The sequence below is a fragment of the Peromyscus maniculatus genome, chromosome 14, assembly GCF_049852395.1.
Source record: "Peromyscus maniculatus bairdii isolate BWxNUB_F1_BW_parent chromosome 14, HU_Pman_BW_mat_3.1, whole genome shotgun sequence".
Lineage (NCBI taxonomy): Eukaryota > Metazoa > Chordata > Mammalia > Rodentia > Cricetidae > Peromyscus > Peromyscus maniculatus.
The window spans coordinates 13,306,798-13,325,051 of record NC_134865.1 but is presented as its reverse complement, the minus strand read 5'-3'; the positions used below and the strand labels follow the sequence as shown (position 1 = coordinate 13,325,051).

At 36.6% G+C, this 18,254-nt stretch overlaps 1 protein-coding gene across 9 annotated transcripts in view; it reads left to right on the top strand.

The window, feature by feature from the left end:
• The window catches only part of Mipol1 (mirror-image polydactyly 1), a 299,368-nt gene that overhangs the window by 33,870 nt on the left and 247,244 nt on the right, over positions 1 to 18,254 (top strand). Inside the window, exon 1 of one of the 9 annotated variants that reach the window (XM_042260588.2) lies at positions 7,211 to 7,229. The exons of the other annotated variants lie outside the window; for them this stretch is intronic. The gene's annotated coding sequence lies outside the window, so the exon portion shown is untranslated. Of the gene's footprint in view, positions 1 to 7,210; positions 7,230 to 18,254 lie in introns of those variants that run through there. 9 annotated transcript variants of the gene reach the window in all.

Here is an 18,254-nt window from a genome sequence, read left to right as displayed (position 1 = left end):
TTCTGCATATAAGTAAGAATATCCATTTTGTGACTGACTTAGTTCACTTAATTAAATTTAATTCCACCAATGATAGAACAGGATGGTTCATTCTCTTATGGTTGAATAATTTTATTTTACATACTAGGTGGATAGTGTATTTCTCTATAGATGTCTACCTTAAAGCTAGAAAGCTAGCTAGGTATTTGTTACTTTTTTAAAAAAAATCCATTTATTCAGTGGGAAGCATCTACTTTGTTCTGTGTCTTGGCTATTAAAATAGGACTGTATAGTACATGTGGGAGTGCAGATGTCTCAACACTCTGATTTTTTTCTTTAGTTATATATGAGATAGAGTTCCTATGATATGGCGAATCTATTTTTTGTTTTCTCAGATACCTCCACTTAGTGTTCCATAATGGCTGCACTAATTTGCATTTTACCAACGGTGTATAAAATTTCCTTCCTCTGTATTTCCTTTAGCATCTGTAATTTTTGTCTTATTGACAGTACCCTTTCTGACTGCTATGATCCAATGTTTTTTTTTGTTTGCATTTCTTTGATAATAAGTGATGGTTTGATGTGTATATCAGACAGAAGATGCTGTGCTATAAGGCCATCTTCACTCTGGTTCTCAGTTTTAAACACTTCAATGACACAGCCTCTTGTTACTGTTTTGTTTCAGTCTTTGTTTTGGAGGAAAGCATTCTGAATGCCATGTCTCTTCTCTACTTGCTGAATTCTTAAAGCTCTGGTTCCTAAAGTCTTTATCATGATGACTTACTTTGTAATATTTTCTTGTGGCTCCTAGGCTACCTTCATCTTTTGTTTGTGAGTGATTTCTGTGTGGTAATTGCATGTGCATGTGTGCATTTGAGTGTATGTGTGTGTTCATGTATGCAGGTATGGGTGTGTGTGTGTGTGTGTGTGTGTGTGTGTGTGTGTGTGTGTGTGTGTAAGCCACAGGACAGCCTTGAGTGCCACCGTTAGAGATCTTGTCTACTTCCCTGGAGGCAGGCTCTTTCATTAGCCTGAAGATCACCAATTAAAACAGACAGGCTGGCCAGTGAGTCTCAGGGGACTTCCTGGTTCTACTTCCCCAGTCCTGGGATTATGAGCTCCTGCTGCCACAGGGTAGCATTTTTTGTGGGTTCTAGAAATTGGACTTTGGTCCTTGTGATTTCAGGGTAAACACTTTGCCTTCTGAGATCCCCAGCGTGTTGCTTGCTTTTTATTCCAGTAGCCACACTGCAAGGCAAGGAGTTAGATCTTAGTAGTAAATACTGAAGTAGTAGTTCATACAATGTCCAATAGGTGTCACTGTTTCCCACGAAGATTTAAAATAGGAACTTGGCTCCATTGTTTGGGTATGCCTTTTGTACACAATTTGGGAACTATAGATTGGAGCTCATTTTGAAGTTTCTGTCTGTCCTTCTGTCTCTGTCTCCCTCTGTCTCTGTACATCTATGTTACAGTTAGACTGTTCATTAATTCTAAAAATAAAATCCCACTCTCATTTCATATATGTATCAGAAAATAGCATAAAAACAATTTTAAGTAGACAGTTCAGTGACATTAGCTACCATCTACTTCCAGAATTTCTCGTCATCCCAAATAGTAACTTCATGCCTAATTATAATGATTCCCTATTTTCTCTTCTCCAAGCCCTTACTAACATCTATTCTACAAACTTCTATAATAATATTTTCTTTTTAAAGTATTTCATATGAGCAGATACACAAGATATTTGGCTTTTTTTCTGATTTTATATTTCCACCAGCAACACATAAGTTGTCATTTTCTTCCTAACTTTGCAAAGGCTTGGTTTTTTTTTTAACGTTCTTTTTTTATGTCAGTCATCATGCATGCATGAATAATGTTTCATAGTTTTGATTTGGCTTTCCCTAATAGCTGGTGATGTTAACATCTTTTTAATGTACCTTCTCTCTCGCCAAACATATATCTTCATCATAGATCTGTTCAAGTCTTTTGTATTAGTATTTTGTTGTTGGAGGTAATAGTAGTGTATTTTGAGAATTTCCAAGTTATTTTGGCAAACTATTCCTGATTTTTCATCACTGAAAGTTGTTCATTTATTTTATGTTTACCCAGTGTTTTCATAGACATTTCATCCCATTTAGAGCCGAATGCTCCAAAACTTCTCACTCTTCAGCAGTGTCCAGTTGGTGGGTCTCTGTGTTAATTACCATATACTACAAGGAGAAACTTCTCTGATGGGAGTTGAATGATGCTCTGATATATGTATGGGCATAGCAATATGCCATTAAGAGACATCTTATTGTTATGTTTCTTTAGTAGAATAACAGTAGTAGATTTTCCATGACCTATCTAGTCTCCAGTCCTTGGCCACTTTGGAAGTGTCAGGAATGGGCTCCATCTTGTGGAGTGGGCCTCGCATCTCATTTTAAAAAGTGGCTGGTTACTCCCATAGCATTTGTGCCACTGTGGTGCCAGCGTACCTTGTTTTCTGGTCTCTCTTGAAAACTGTTTTAAGTACTGAAGCTGTTCTGTCATCCAGAGCAGTAGAGTTTTTAACAACAGGCATTAAGTCTTTTCATTGTTCTTTAGAGGAGTTTCCCCAGTGTTGACAGGGAATGATTGAACCAAATTTGATATTGGGATCTGTGAGAGGCCCCCTAAGGTGTTTTCTGATGGCAGAGGGTTACCTTGTCTGTACCTTCTTGGTCTGTATTTATTAGTCCAGTGCTGGCCTTTGCCACACTTTTTGCATATTTCAGAAGGCTGGGGCCTCCTGTTTGGATTTATCTACAGAAAAAAATTGTTTCTAGGAATGTTTTCCCTACAATCTCTTTTCAGATGACCTTGTTTACCACAGTTAAAACATCTAACCTTTTGATTTTTCTTAACATTTTTAGAAATCACTTCTACTATCAAAGTATCATCATAAATGAGAGATCTAGTATCAGCTGTATTTTGGATTCATTCATCTGTTGGCGCTGATCTTGCCTTTAAAGCCCTAATCACCCTTTTGCATTCTGAATTAACATTTCTGAAAGGCAAAGATCCAACTATTTGTCTGGCTTTTGGATTTGATACCATTCTATTTACAGCTGAAGTCAATCTCTGTAAAACGTCAGTGAAGGCTTCTCTTGGGCCTTGTATAATTTTAGTAAATGATTAAGTCATCTTTCCTGATTCTTCAACCCTGTCCCAAGCATTCAAAGCTGCTGTATGGCACAGGGCCAAGGTGTGATCATCAAATGTAGACTGTCTTTGCAAAGCAGCATCCCGGCCTTCACCGAGAAGCTGATCTTGGGAAATCTCAGTACCTCTAGCCCTATTTTGTTGTTCTATGACCCTAGCTTCCTCTCTCCACCATGTTTTTCATTGTAACTGAGGACCAGCTTCCAATGTTGCTGTAGCTTAGTCTTTCCAATCTTGTGGGATAACTCTGTTCTAAGTTACCTGTGAATTTAACATCTGTTTCACAAAGGGTGAATACATATCATATGAAAAGACTGCTTCCTTAAATCTCTTCAGATCTAACATTTCTATAGGATCCCAGGTAACTTTTGCATAGCCTTGGGTGTGACGATTATCTGGTAGTCATTTTCATATGGTAACTGGATAAGTTAAGGTTGGTTTTCTAATAACTTTGGGCCACTCCTCTTCAGTTTCATAATGTAATGGTGTGGTAGATTCTGTTCTAAGTTCTGTCTCTGTGTGAATATTATTCTTAGTTTTGTTAGTAGATTTTTCTAAAGATTGTATCTTATCAGTCAATTTTTCATATTTGGCACTGATATCACACCACTTTCTTAAGGATAAAATATGAATTACCAAACTGATAATAATTATAATCAACATTATGTCAATCCCAGCTAATTTAATTTAATTTTTCCATTTCCAGACCATCTATTGTAGAACCATACAGAGTCCTAACTCCTTGTACTATAATATTGTTTTTCATTTTTTTTTTTTTGTTTTTTTTTTTTTTTTTTTTTGTTTTTTGTTTTTTGTTTTTCGAGACAGGGTTTCTCTGCGTAGTTTTGCGCCTTTCCTGGAGCTCACTTGGTAGCCCAGGCTGGCCTCGAACTCACAGAGATCCGCCTGGCTCTGCCTCCCGAGTGCTGGGATTAAAGGCGTGCGCCACCACCGCCCGGCTGTTTTTCATTTTTAACATGGGAAAAAACTTTCTTAAAAAGCTGGCGGGAGCCCAGGGAGAAGGGCAGGGTACCCTGGAATGGGTTCACCATGAGAGAGGAACCCATGTTTGAGGACATAGGGCCGCCTGAATGACAGAGCCATGTGGTAGGCTACTGACTCTGGCACTGTTTGGGGCCCAGATACCTGCAGTGTTTGAGTCCAGGGGTGGGTGGTAGCCAGAGACTGATGCCATGAGACTGCAATGAGAAAGGTCCACAACTGGCTGGGAGGGTCTGGGGTGAGTGGGGGAAGCTGCTGCTGTGGTGGAAAGGTGGCTGCTCTGCCTCCCTGGAGTGCTCCAAGGCCCCACATTGGGCACCATATAATGTGTTTACTTGAATTTCTCTAGTATTAATAAAAACTTGAGAGTCACAAATTGAGATTAAAAACCTGATAAGGCTGAAGAACAGCAGAAGAATGATCAGCTGACCCTACTCTCCACATTTCCCAAATTGAAAAGCCCGTGAAACCTCTTCAAGCCTCTCCTTATCTCGTCCTTTCCCTCCCTATTCAAATCCCTCAGTCCTCCAACATATCTATGACTAATTCCAGTCAACCATTTGCTGACTCCACCCTCTGATTCAAGGTTTAACTTCATTGGCAGTCCTGGAGTGTCAGTGAGAACAAATATCCTACAACACTAGTCAATAGGGTTGGAACTTCTAGTTGGGCACCAGCTCAATTTACCTATGTTCAGTAATAGAAGTAAATGGTATCTTCAAAACTAAGGCCTTACCATCAGGTTTTGGAGTAACCAGTAGCTTTGGCAACAGTCTGTAACTTGGGGGAGTGGATTTATAGGACCCCTTTGGCTAACGATTCAGCAAGTTGTAATCTATTCTTGGCAGTGGAGGTTTTAATTGGTGGGATTGATGTCTTGTTGGGACATTCTCTCCCCTTTATATGGTGACTCCATTTAAATTCCTTTCATATGGTATATATTTTTGGAAGCTTCTACAGTGGCTGAATTCATATGGCTTTTCAAAAGGCCCTTTAGTGTTAGTTGTCCTGCCTCAAATTCCCTCCTTTAATTTGCACATTACCATTCCCTTCCCCATTTAATCCTTCTAGTTCCCTGCTTATCTCTTCATAATACTATATTCTGTTTCCCTTCCTTGAAGATCCCTTCCTTTCCTCCTCTTCCCTTACTTGATCTCTGACCTATGTCATTATTCTGATCAAAACACACATATTTAAAGCTTAAAAACTAGCATTCATATATATGGGATGACATGTAATATTTGTCTTTTTCAGTCTGATTTACCTCATTCAGCATTTGAAGCTCTATCCATTTACCTGCAAATCTCGTAACTTCATTTTTTTTAACAACTAATATTTCACTGTGTAAATGTACTACATTTTCATTATCTATCATCAGTTCATGAAGACCTAGACTGTTTCCACTCTCAGAGCAGCAATGAACGTGGATGAAAAAGTTCTCTATAATAAGATGTAGAGTCCTTTGGGTATATGCCCAGGGATGGTATAAATGGATCTTAAGGTAGATGGTAGATTTTTGAGGAACCACCACACTGATTTCTATAGTGACTGTACCAAATCTGCACTCCCAACATCAAAGAACACATTCCCTTTCTTTGCATCCTCACCAGCATGTGCTGTCATATTTTTTTTTATTGATATTGGCCACTCTGACTGGGATAAAGTGAAATCTCAAAATAGTTTCAATTTGCATTTCCCTGATGTCAAAAGATGTTAAACATCTTGTTAAGGTTTCTTAGTCATTTGTGTTTTATTTTTTGAGAACTCTCTGTTTTGTGCTATACCCCATTTTAAAATTGTGGTGTTATTACTATTTTTTTGATGTTCAGCATTTTTAGTTCTTTATATAGTCTAGATACTAATCATCTATAAGATGTATAATTCCTAATGTTTTTTTTTCCCATTCTGTAGGCTGCTTTTTTGCTCAAATGGTGTCCTTTGCCATACAGAAGCTTTTTAGCTTCATGAGGTCCTATTTATTAATTGTTGGTCATATATCTGTGCTACTGTTACTCTTCTCAAGAAAGTCCTTTCCTGTGCCAATGAAGTCAATCAGTTCCCTACTTTCTTTTCTATGAGATTCAGACTATTGTTCTTATGTTGAGGGCCTTGATACATTTGAGTTAAATTTTGTGCAGGATTATAGATATGGAACTATTTTAATTCTTCTATATGCTGCTATCCAGCTTGAACAGCACCATTGTTGAAGATTCTGTCTTTTCTTCATGGTGTATTTTTGGCTTCTTTGCAAAAACTCAAGTGTCCATAGGTCTGTGGAATTATATCTGGGTCTTCAATTAGATTTCATTGATCATCATGTCTTTTTTTTTTAATTACTGTAGTTCTATAATACAACTCTAATTGGAATAGTGATACCTCCAATATTTCTTTTATTATTTAGTATTGTTATATCTATCCTGTTTGTGTGTGTGTGTGTGTGTGTGTGTGTGTGTGTGTGTGTGTGTGTGTGTGTGTGTGTTTCCATATGAAATTGATTCTTTATCAGCTATAGAAGTTTCGTGGTGAAGTTTTTAGGTCTTTTATGTAAAAGTTCATATCACCTGAAAATAAAGATACTTCAACTTCTTTCCGATTTGTGTCCTGTTGATCTCCTTCAATTGTCTTATTGCTCTATCTGAAACTTCAAGTTCTATATTGAGTAGGTATGGAGAGAGTGGACAACCTTGTCTTATTCCTGATTTTAGTGGAAATGCTTTGAGTTTCTCTCTATTTTGGTTAATTTTGGCTGTTGGATTGTTGTAAATTGCCTCTATTATGTTGAGGTATGTCCCTTGTATCCCTGATATCTTGAGGACTTTTATCGTGAAGAGATATTAGATTGTCTCAAAGGCCTAATGCGTCTAAGTAGATTACCATGTGGTTTTTGTCTTTCATTCTGTTTATGTGGTGTTTTATGATTATTATTATTAGCTTATCTATGTTGAACAATTCATGTATCTCTGGGATGAAGCCAACTTGATCATGGTGGATAACCTTTTTGATGTCTTCTTGGATTTGATTTGCAAGTATTTCATTGAGAATTTTTGCTCTATATTCATAAGGTATGTTAGTCTATAATTGTCTTTTTTGTTGAGTCTGTGGTTTTAAAGTCTGGTAGAATTCTGTGCTGAATCTATCTGTTTTGTTTTGTGGTTTTTTTTTTTTTTTTTGTCTTGAAACTTAATTACTGCTTCTGCTTTTCCAGGGATTATTGGTCTGTTTAAATTGTTTATTTCATCTTGTTTTAACTCTGATAGGTTGTATATATCAAGAAATTAATTCATTTCTTACAGGTTTTTCAGTTTGGTGGAATACAGATTTTCAATATGTTCTTACTATTTTCTGAATTTCTTCAGTGTTTGTTGTAATGTCCCTCTTTACATCTCTAATATTATTCATTTGTATCTTCTCTCTCCATCTTTTGGTTGACTGGACTAATGGTTTGTAAATTTTGTTAATTTTATCAAAGAACTAACTCTTCCTTTCATTGATTATTTATTCATTTGTGCTTCATTGATTTCAGCCCTTAATTTATTTCTTCCCAGCTACTTTAATGGGGTATTACTTCTTGTTTTACTAGAGCTTTCAAATGTGTCATTAAGTTATTAGTATAAGATTTTCAGGTTTTTGATGTAGGCACTTAGTGCTATGAATTTGCTTCTTAGAACTACCTCAATTATGTCCAATATGTTTAGATATGTTATGTTTTAATTTCCATTCAGTTCTAAAACGTTTTTAATTTGAGTTTTATTAAATTTGTTGCGACTTGCTTTGTATTCTAATATGTAGTCAATTTTCGAGAAAGTTCCATGTACTGCTGAAAAGAAACTATATTTTTAGTGTTCAGGTGGGACATTTTGTAGATCTTTTTGGTTTATGACATTATTTAACTCCAGCAATTCTGTTTAATATTTGTCTGGGTGACTTATCTATTAACTATGCCTGGACATTGAAATAACTCCCTATCAAAGTGTTAGGGTCAATATATAACTTTAGCTATATAGTAGTGTTTCTATTTTGAACTTGCATGCCTTCATGTTTGGTCCATAAATGTTTAGAACTGTAATATCATCTCAATAGATTTCTCCTCTCAATAGTATGTATTGTCTGTATCTACTTCTGATTAGTGTTGTTTTGGAGTCTATTTTGTCAAATATAAAAAAAACTATACCTGCTTGCTTCTTAGCTGCATTTACTTAGAATAATTTTTTTCATCCTTTCCCCCTAAATTAATGTCTATCTTTGATGGGTAGGTGTATTTCTTGGATGTGTCAGAAAGATTGATCTTTTTTTAAATTCCAGTCTGTTAGTGTGTGTCTTTTTATTGGGAATTGAAATCATTAATATTGAGCTATTAATGAGCAGAGTTTATTAACTTCTGTTATTTTGTTGTTATGATGTGTGTCTCCCTATCCCCTCTTTTTGATGAACTGTTTTGGTTTTATTCTTTTTGTATTCTTGGCTGTATGGAAGTGTATCATTGGACTAAAGTTTTCTTCCTTTGGTGGACTAAAATTGCCTATTTTTTTTTTTTATCATGGAAAGTTTTTTATTCTCCATCAACTGTGCTTGATAGTTTTGCTGGGTATAGTTGTCTGGGCTGGCATCTGTGGTCTCAGAGCTTCCAGGTCCTTCTGGCTTTTAGAGTGTCTTTTGAAAATTCAGCAATTATTCTAATGGGCCTGCCTTTATATGTGACTTTTTTCTTTTTCCCTTGAAGCTTTTAAAACACATTTGTTGTTGTTCTGTACATTTGTGTTGTAATTATGATATGTTGTGGAAAGTCTCTTTTCTGATCCTATTTGATATTCTGTATGCCTCTTGAACCTTGATAGGTGCAAGAGGCATACAGAATATCAAATAGGATCAGAAAAATCTTTCTTTAGATTGGGCAAATTTTCTTCTGTGATTTTGTTGAAAATATTTTCTGTGCCTGGGTTTTTTCTTTCTCTAAGCCTATTAATCATAGGTTTGGTCTTTTTGTGGTGCCTCAGATTTCCTGGATGTTTTGTGTCTGGGATTTTTTTAGATTTCACGTTTTCTTTGGCTGAGCTCTCCATTTCTTCTGTCTTGTCTTGGATACCTGAGATTCTTCCCTGTGTTCTAGTCAATTCATGCTGCTTACCTTTGAGGTTTTTTTATCTGACATCCTAAGTTTTTTTCTTCCAGTTTTATTTCGGTTTCAGTTTTTGTTTTTTTTTTTTCGTTTGTTTGTTTTTGTGATTATATTTCTTTGTTTAATTCTTTTGTTTTGAATTGTTTTCATTATTTCATTCAGCTGTTTGTGTTTTGACAGACTTCATTAAGTGATTTACTTATATTCTCTTTAGGGTCCTTGAACATATTCATCATTGCTATTTTGAAGTCTTTGTCTTGAGTTTCAGCTAAACAGCTGTTCTCAGGGCCCATTACAATGGGGCTGCTAGATGCTGGTGAAGACATATTGCTTTGGTTATTCATGTTAGTGTTGTTGCACTGGCATCTAGGCAGCTGGCATTATGGTTTCAAAGTATTTCTTATATATCTGGTCTTGTTTTTGTTGGGTGGATTTTCTTTCCATTCTTTGGTTGCTATTGCCTACTCTGGATCCTGTCCAACTGTGACAGCTGTGGGGGTCCCTGAATTCCAGCCAAGTGTGGTGGCTCTGAGGTCCCTGAGTCCCAGCCTAGTGTGGGTGCTTTGGTTGCCTGGTAAAGATGAGTTCTGTGGTTTGGCTGCATCACAACACAATGGCTATAAGGAAAGGCTACGAGGCGTGGCATGTAAGAACTAGGCGGACCTTGGGTCTGTACCAAGAGGCTAAGTTCTTTTTCACCATTTTAATGATAAATTTTTCTTAATTGTTTTGATTGCTGAAAACCTTTGGGTATTGTTCAGGGTTCCATCAAAGTCAGTTCATTGTAAAAAGAAATAGGAAATGTTCCTCCATTTTCTGTTTTGTGGAATAATTTGAGAAGCATGGACATTAGTTCTTTTAAAGTCTGGTAGAATTCTGTGCTGAATCCATCTGTTTTTTTGTTTGTTTGTTTGTTTGTTTTTGTCTTGAAACTTAATTACTGCTTCTGTTTCTCTAGAGGTTCACTTAAAGAAATCACTATTATATTTATTTGTGTGTGTGCATGCACCTACCACTGCATGGGTGTTGAAGGTCAGAGAACAACTTGTTTGAGTCAGTTCTCTCCACCTTATGAGTACCAGGGATTGAATTTTGGTTATCAGGTTTGAAGGCAAATGCCTTAACCTGTTAAGAAATCTTGCAAGGTCCCCGTAGCCTCTTTGAACACAGAAGGTGTACTGAAGGTGGGTACTACTCTGGAATAAAAGGAGCTTGTGATTTTCTAGTTCACTATATTGCCCTCAACAATACTTATCCTATGCATTTCTATATTCCATATCATTTTCCCCATCTTTGCATTGATTGAGAAACCTAGTACTCTTATTTCATTAGCTTAAGTGAGCGATTTGAGGACTATAAATTGGGCATTTATCTCAGCACCTTAATTTTTCACTGAGCCAACAAATATGGGTTTGTTTGGGTTTTTTTAGTAAATTTTTCTGTTTTTTTTTTTAATTACTTAGTTTTCTAAGACCTTTCTGCTGGATTTTACCCAAATGATCCCAAACTATTGACTGTTCAGATTTTCTCTAAAGACTTATTGTACAGATTTACCTTTAATATCACCCACCACGTTTTTACTTATTATAAGCTGTACATAGCTAATTTTCAAAGACATTACTGTGTTCAAGGTAGGCAGAGACATGCTGGTAGTTAATGATAAAAGATTGGCTCTCTAGCAAAAGGGAATAAAAAGCCCTTTATTCCCTATAGTTGTTTATAACCTATAGTTGTTTTATGTAAATACCCTATCTATGACTGATTGTTTAAAGACGTGGCACTGCTTATCTTGATTTCAAAAGGCCGATAGTGGCGTTTGGCACCTGGATTCAATACTCCAGTTAGGGAACTCTTATTGTTACAACAAGTGGTCTGTTGTGGTGTGTGGGTGAGTCACAGTAGTTATATCAGATAGTAGTCTGTATAGGGAAGTCTTATGGCCTCTCTCTTTGTCTCTGTCTGTCTGTCTCTCTCCTTCCCTTCCTCCTCTCTCCCTTTCTCTCTCTTTTTTCTTTCTCCCCCTCTCCACCCCTGACATGTATCTCAGTCATCAGAGTGCTGAATTTATAGGCATGTGAGCCACCACATCTGTTAGGGAGCCTGGACATTACTATCAGTATTTTTTAAGATTGTGAATTGGAGAAAGTAGAAGGAGAAAAAAAAAAGATAGTGAATTGGCCTATATTTGGGCAACTTGTGCACTTTCTTTCTAGCACATGTCAGTGTTAAAAGTCATCTCTGTCAAATGCATATAGAAGTTTGTTTTTCTTACTGTAATGAAACACAGAAGGTGTACTGAAGGTGGGTACTTAAAAAGAAAATAGTTTACTTAGCTCACATTTTTGGAGGCTGGTATTCCAGACAGCATTGTGCTAGCTCTGCATAGGATCCTCTTGGCTGTGTTACCTCATGGTAAATGACACCACAATGTCAGGAACACGTGGAGCAACAAGGGATCATTGTGAAATAGGAACCCAAAAAGAAATGGGAGGAGTCAGGCTTATTCTTTCAAACTTCATGCCAGGAAATAAGCATTCCTTTCCTAAGGTAGACTCCTAATGACCTAAAAAAAAAACTCCCATTGGGTGCTCTTAAAGGTTCCATTGCTTTCCACATCACTACAATTGGGTCTGAACTCCCAGCGCATGAGCCCTTTGGGGACAAAGTACATCCAACCCATGGTAATAGCCTTATTTGAATGATTGACAGATCCAGGAAATGGTGAAATTTTCTGAACTCAGAATTGCTTGGTGACCTTTGATGATAGCTACAGTTTCTGACGGGGCCCAGAACAGGCTTGCTTATAATCTTAAAAAAGTAATGTATTGGCATTTACATTAGACAGATTTCAAATCTCTGCTGCTTTTTTTTGAGAATCTGCTGAAGTATAGTCATTGGTTTCTACCCATCTTCATTCATGTGTCAGCAGTAAGAACACTTATAAAAGTGCTTGTATATTGAGGTCATGATGTCATAGCCTCAAGGGTCTAAAAGCACTGCCTAAGAGATGGTTCTTTTAAAACACTGTGTTGATTATTTTTCCTGTGGCTCTATTCATATTCCTTTATTCTATCTTAAAGACTAAACTTAGTAATATTCTTAGACAGCAGACAGAGCATTGCCGATCCCAGATAGTTCCACCAGTCTTTGATCATTCTGTTAAGGCATGGTCAGTAAGGAATACTAAATTAGTTTTTAAAGATCATATATGTCCCTGCTATCTCAGGCTTAAATCACTCTCAAATCTCACCAGGCCTTAATTTATAATAAGATTTTTTTAGCCAACTTTTTATTGTTATCTGAGTGTTACAATTTGCATTTGGTGTGCCCCTCACAAAGGCCCATGTGTCCTCAGTCCATGGCACAATTGGGAGGTAGTGAAACCATTTTAGAGGTAGGACCAATCAGGTCACATTATTGAAATTTAAAGAGTGATGCAAAGAATTTATTTGGTGCTTAAGTGGGTCAGTACATCATAGCTAAAGTGCTTATCTCAAGGAGTTGTCATAAGCCAAATAACGAAAGCTATTCTGATGAAGTCTCAGGTAGAAATGATAGCATGTTTTAGAAAATAGAGTAGTGGCCATCTTTATCCTTCAGAAATATATGTGTTAAGGTGCTTTCCTGATGTCTGTGAAGCCCTGGGCTTGATTCTCAGCATCACAAACAAACAAAATACACAATCAATTCAGTGGACTTGTCTTTAGACTTTGTGGAGTGCAGAACTTCAGAGCAGTGAGCTAGACTATCTGGTGGAGGAAACATCTAAACAGGAGAGCATGGAGGTGATCACATGACTGCAAGGGGAAAGTGACTCAAATATGCAATTCATAATTACAGAGGAGCCTATTAGAAAGCGTCTGTAGCCAGGGAATTCAGGGGGCTTGTTTTGGGTCTTAATCACCTTGATAAAAATATGTAAACAAAAAAAATGGACTCAGAAGGAAGCTCAGGGACTATTTTATTAGACTTTGAGAGGCAAACCAGGGGCCAGCAAGCTGTAAATCTTGGCTGCTAGGAAGAGGCAGATGGAGAAGAGGAAGAGAGAGTCAGACCTTTTGAGTTAGGGTCCAAGAAAACAGGCTAGCTAGGTCATGGAGGTTCGTAAGCAGCTGCGTGGGAAAGAGGAAGAGCGGTATATCCAGAGAGCTGGAGCAAGCACTCTCAAGTTTTTATTTGTATTGGAAAAGATAAAAGGGGGGAAGGAAAGATTATGCTTTTGATAAGTTAGAATTCGGTTGTTTCAGTAAAGATCTGTGAACACTTGCTCCAACTGTCAATGTATTCTCTTGAATAAGGAGTCAAAAGAGACTACAACTAGATTCAGAACCTGACCTTTGACAGCTTCTCCTTTCTCCCAGGTAAAAGACTGGGGGCATAGTTACTTCATCACTGCCCTGAGGAGTTACTTTGGTAAACAATTTAATATGTATAATACGTATATATTTATATGTATGTTTATAAATGTACTAAGTACACTTACAGCTATTAGCTTTTTGGTGACAGGACCTCACTCTGTAGCCTGGAATGTAGTAGAACTTATGGGCCTTAAACATGGCAATTCTGCATCAGCTTTCTGAGTGAGTCAAACACATCTGGTTTTTATAAACATTGTAATAAGTTAATTTTGTTGTCCAGATTTGTTGTTGGTTTTTGTATAAGTTTAATGACTATTAATTCGTAAAAGGGGTTCAAATTTTGAAGCAGAATTATATAGTCCTTTCTTAGTTAGGGTTTCTATTACTGTAAAGAGACACTATGATCATGGCATATAAAGGAAACATTTAATTGGGGTGACTTTCAGAGGTTCAGTCCATTATCATCATGACAGGGAACATGACAGCGTACAGGCAGACATGTGCTGGTCACATCTTGATCAGAAGGCAACAGGAAGTTGACTGAAACACTGGGAGGTATCCTGAGCATAAGAAACCTCAAAGCCCACCCCTACAGTGGCACACTTCCTCCAACAAGGCCATACCCACTCTAAGAAAGCCACATCTCCTAAAAGTGCTGCTTACACTATATATAATTAAGGTGCTGCTCCAAAGTGTTGCATATGGCCTCTGAGTAGATTAATGAGTGTGGTGGTTTGAATAAAAATGGCTCCTATAGGCATATATATTAGAATGCTTAGTCATCAAGGAGTGGCACTATTTGAGAAGGATTAGGTATGGACTTGTTGGAAGTGTGTCACTGGGGGTAGACTTTGAGATTTAAAGAGTCCATGCCAGCCACAGTGTAGTTAAAAGTTTTCTGGTCCCGCCCGGCTCCCACAGCCCCTCGGCCACTTATAAAATAATTACTCAGAAGCTTAATTGTAAATGCTTGGCCATTAGCTCAGGCTTATTACTGACTAACTCTTACAATTAAATTAACCCATAATTCTTATTTATCTTAGCCACGTGGCTTGCTGCCTTTTCTCATTCTGCCTTGTCATTTTGCTTCCTCTGTGTATGGCTGGCAACTCCTCACTCAGCCTTCCTCTTCCCAGAATTTTCCTTTTCTGCTTATCCCACCTATACTTCCTGCCTGGCTCCTGGCCAATCAGCATTTTATTTATCAACCAATGAAAGCAGCACATATTCACAGCATACAGAATGGCATCCCACAGCTCCACAGTCTCTTGGTTTTGGGATCAGGATGTAGCTCTTAGCTACATCTCCAACACCATGCCTGCCTGCCACCATGCTCCATGCCATGATGATAATGGACTAAATCTCTGAAACTGTAAGCCAGCTCCAGTTAAATGCTTTCCTTTATGAGTTGCCATGGTCATGACCTCTTCACAGCACTAGCACGGTGACTAAGACAGTGAGGGAGATGCTTGCTAAAGGTGACAGTGTACCTACCCTATTTCTCATATGTACTAAAATATTGTTAACAACATAAACATTTAGTTGTTAAATTTAAAGCGAGGAGTAATTCTAAGATATTTAAGAAAAATACATACATTCAACTAGCAACATTTTCTTTCAGTTCCTGTTTGCTAAAATGAAATTTGTAGGCTCTTTCCAATGATATATGTTGTGAAATCATAGTATAGTGTGTGTATATCACATATTAGATATTCTAACATAAAAGGAAATACTCAAAAGTGACAGATGAGAATGCTCACTTTTGGTTATGGAAGGAATTGTTGAATCTTATGTATTCTTGTTCTTAAACACACCACACACACACACACACACACACACACACACACACACACACACTCACTTTGTTATCAGAGATTGCAGACTTTGCTAGAAACTGACAAAATCCTCTTACCCATGTTCAACATTCATCCTTTATGGCCAGGTTAACTAAACTTGTTTTATTATTCACATCTCCACATTCTTCCTGTCTTGCTCCTTTCTCTCCTTATTTTCTTCCTACTCAAGAATAACACTACTGATATATCCATCAGGAGGCATATAATGTTTGCTTTATTTTGAAATAGTTTCAGTACTTATGACAGGATGAAATTTTCTTTCTCTCTCTCTCTCTCTCTCTCTCTCTCTTTCAGTTTTTTGTTATTTGTTTCTTGATGCAGGGATTCTCTGTAACAGTCCTGGCTGTCCTGGAACTCACTCTGTAGACCAGGCTGGCCTTAAACTCAGAGATCTACCTGCCTCTGCCTCCCGAATGCTGGGATTAAAGGTGTGTGCCATCACTACCCAGCTTATTTTCTTTTTTCTTATTTGTAGTTTTATAAGTGATTTTCTTACAAAACTCAAACTGTCAAGTTATTAATACAAGAAAGTAGTTTGTAGGAATTATTATATTTCATAAATTTACACATCATATAAATTAAATTGTCCTGAAAGATATAGCATTCTTTTTAAAAAGTGAAAGACATTCCTGGGAGAGGAAAATGATTTTTAAAATAGCATATATTGATTAATTTATTCAATACTTTGTCTGGACTGTTATACAATTGTATTGCTTAATTTTGTAGGTAATATTTTAAATTCAGTTAATTTTTCAATTTGAGATAGTTTTTGTAAAAATAAACCTTTTGAAGAACAATTTTGATTGAATGTGTACATCTACACATCTACATCCTAAGAAACTCTTTATAATTTGGTAAAAGAGAGATACCATAACATATGTGTTAATACTTAAACTTTCTTGCTTTTTCAAGGAAAAATTCTATATTTTGGTGTCTTATTTATGTTTTTCTTTGTAATAATAAACTTTTATCATATTATCTGTGGAATAACTATTTTTGGATCATATATATACATATATATGTATATATACTTTTTCATTAGTGGAAAGATTCATTAGTTTAAATTGACTACAAAAATTACTTGAGATTTATGGTTTTTCAGAAAAATGAATGGTATTGGCTGTGACCTTGTTGATACTAGATAAGAAATTCAAGCTATAATCCTGACATTTATTTTAGTATATTTAAAACTTGCTTCTAGTAATTGTATTCTACAATTTTGAAGCTATCTCTAGCTTTACACTGTATAGAATAAAATGCCTAGCTTGTGTGCACCATTGGTTGTTGGAAATAGGTTTGTTCTGTAGTCTTCTGAAATTGCTTATCTAAACACTATGAATTATGGAACTGTTATTAAGTGTTCAAAACTTAATTTAACTGTTGGTGTTAGTACTATATGTATCCATATATATATGCCTCTATTAATATCTTTCTTATTAGTATGTAGAGTTAAACTTTAGAAACTATGGAATATTACTAAATGAATTTTTTAATTAGAGAAAATATATTATTATGAAAAGAAATCAGTTAGATACTTTATATGATTAGTTTTTTTATTTATTTTAGAAGGCTTTCTTTGGTAGCTGTTTTACTTGATTTCAAGTGGCTGTGCTTAAAAATTGTCATTAGAGATTGACTTGACTTGCTCTAATGCTTTTTATCGTAGCTATGCCAAAAACTTCAGTTGGTTGTGTGGCAATGTAAGCTTTTGTGTGCAGGAATATGCCATTGCATCAGAACTTGGCACCCACACGGATCTTAAGAAAACAGGCTGTTTGTTCCCGGGAGAAACTATTCTATAAGCTGACTCTGTTTTTATAGTCTGTTCTGTGCTAGATTAAGTGATTTAGTTTAGTTTGGCTTGGGGCAAAACGTTTCAGGATATTTTATAAAAACCTGGTATATGATTAGCCCTCTGAAAATAGTACTAGTTTTAAAGTTTTGGTGTATTTTTTTAAACCATCGGGCTGTGCCATGTCATGTATTCTCAAGTGTTGTTCATAATTGCATTGAAGGCTGCTGCACCAGTGTATGGTCTTTTTCTTTGCAAATTTTGAAAATGTAGAATACCAGATACTTAGTTTTTTCTTAATTTGATGACCTTTCATGACTATTAGGGTAGTTCAGAGAAAGTGGGTGGTAGAGGAATGAATGAATGGTGAATTGATTTAGTGTAAGAAATTGGCTCATGCCTTATGAAGGCTGACAAGTCACAAGATCTACTGTCAGCTGTAAATATGAAGAACCTGTGCTACAGTTCCATCCCAATCTGCAGGCCTCAGAACCATGAGCCTTTATGGTGTTCTGAGTTTGAAGCCTAGTAGTCTTGAGCCCAAACAAAGCTGACATTTGAATCTGAAGGCTGTTCCAGGCCGAAGGCAGGCAGGCAGTCTTCTCTCTGTACAGGTCAGCCTTTTTGTTTTGTTCATCAGACTTTCCACTGACCGACTGCTTGGCCCATTCTTGTTAGGGAAGAGAGTCCATTTTTACCAAGTCTGTTGATTTCAAATGTTGTACTTATCCTTCTGAGCACAGGTAAATTATTGCTTGATCAAGTAGCTGACCCAGCCAAGCTCACAGATACATTCTATATTACAATGACTCTAGTGATAGGAAATAGTCTTTTTAAAAAAGAAATTGTTATGACTAAAGCAGTATACCAAAGAGGAATTACCTGTTGCAGGAAAGTAGTCATAATGTAGAGTAATTTATTTTCATTATAAAATTTAAAACTACAGACTCCTGAATTCTGAGACT